The following is a 1,334-nucleotide window of genomic DNA, read 5'->3' as shown; positions in this document are numbered from 1 at the left end:
GGGAGAGGATTTGGGAGAGGACCCTCCCTGGCGGGCCAGCCCCCCTAAAATAAGCCTAGTAACGCCACTGCTTCTCTTATCAGATTGATGAAAAAATGGATATAAAATTTTCTTTTGTTGTAAAACCTCTGGGACGATAATGACAACATTTATTAGAGAATAGTTTTGTGAATTCTCAAGCTGTGGAGGAAGACAACGAGGATATTAAAAATAAGGATCTGAAACTTTTCCTCAACCCTTTTTTTAAATTATTTTTCTCCGTTTTGATGGAAGCGTTGTTGCACCAAATGTCAGAGCTTCGGTGAAAAGCTGCAGAATATCAACGTGAGGTTTGATGGATATGAAAGCAGCTGAAGTTTTTTTTTTTTTTTTAATCTAGTGACTGAGTCTCGGTGTTATTGTTCTGATCCGGCATGTTCCAGACAGAGCAGAGTACTCAACAAAAGCCTGAGTCACTGCTAGATTTATGCATGCAACACTCCTTTCAGCGCGAGCAGAATAATCAGAACGTGGTGGCGTTTTGTTAGCTGCGTGCAGGAGAAGGTCGGCTGGGAAACACAGCTCTGTGATGAAGGTGATGATGAAACAATGGCTCTTCATGCAGGTTGTCAGAGGGCCGCAGCTTCTAATTATCTCMATTAATGCGAGCGAAACGTTTGTAGCTTCTCCACGCTTCATAATTCACGCTCCGTTTGGGCCTCGCTGTTCCGCCTCCTTTGCCAGCAGACGGGATCAGGACTGCGGTGAATAATTAACAGTCKGAGCTGATTTCTTTCTGACCAAGTTTCAGGCTTTTTGTTGTTTCAGAAACCTTTAAAAAAAAAGAGGTTTAATGAAATTTCTGCCTCCGCAGTTTGCAGGAGGGTGGAGTTAATCATCCAGGCTGAGATTATTCAGCGTTCGTGTCGTGCAGTCGCTGCTCCTCAGGCGACATCCCGGCCCTTATTTAAAAAAACACCACCAGATGCTTGTCACTCTCTGGTTTCTCAGCCTCTGATCTGCTGCAGCCTCTCATGAAATCTGCGTTTATTAAAGCAAAACCTGCAGCTGATTCCACAACTGACATTTTACTGTGTGAATCAGCTGCAAGGTGTCGTCTCGTCACTCAGATTAAACTTCAGGTGCTAAAATTAATAGATCTATAAACGGGATTACGAGTGTTACTCAAGCTGGGTATGGAGGACCGAAACTGTCATAATTAGAAATAAAAGCAGAAATATATAAATGGATCAATAAATAAATAAAAACACTTAAAATGCACCAATTCAATTAAAATTTTTACCTCATGTTTCATCATTTAATTGGCCTTCATATTTATTTTTCCAGCTTAGTTC

This window comes from Austrofundulus limnaeus, unplaced genomic scaffold (genome assembly GCF_001266775.1).
Source record: "Austrofundulus limnaeus strain Quisiro unplaced genomic scaffold, Austrofundulus_limnaeus-1.0 Scaffold876, whole genome shotgun sequence".
In the NCBI taxonomy this organism is placed as follows: Eukaryota; Metazoa; Chordata; class Actinopteri; order Cyprinodontiformes; family Rivulidae; genus Austrofundulus; species Austrofundulus limnaeus.
Note: the sequence above shows the minus strand (reverse complement) of the source record.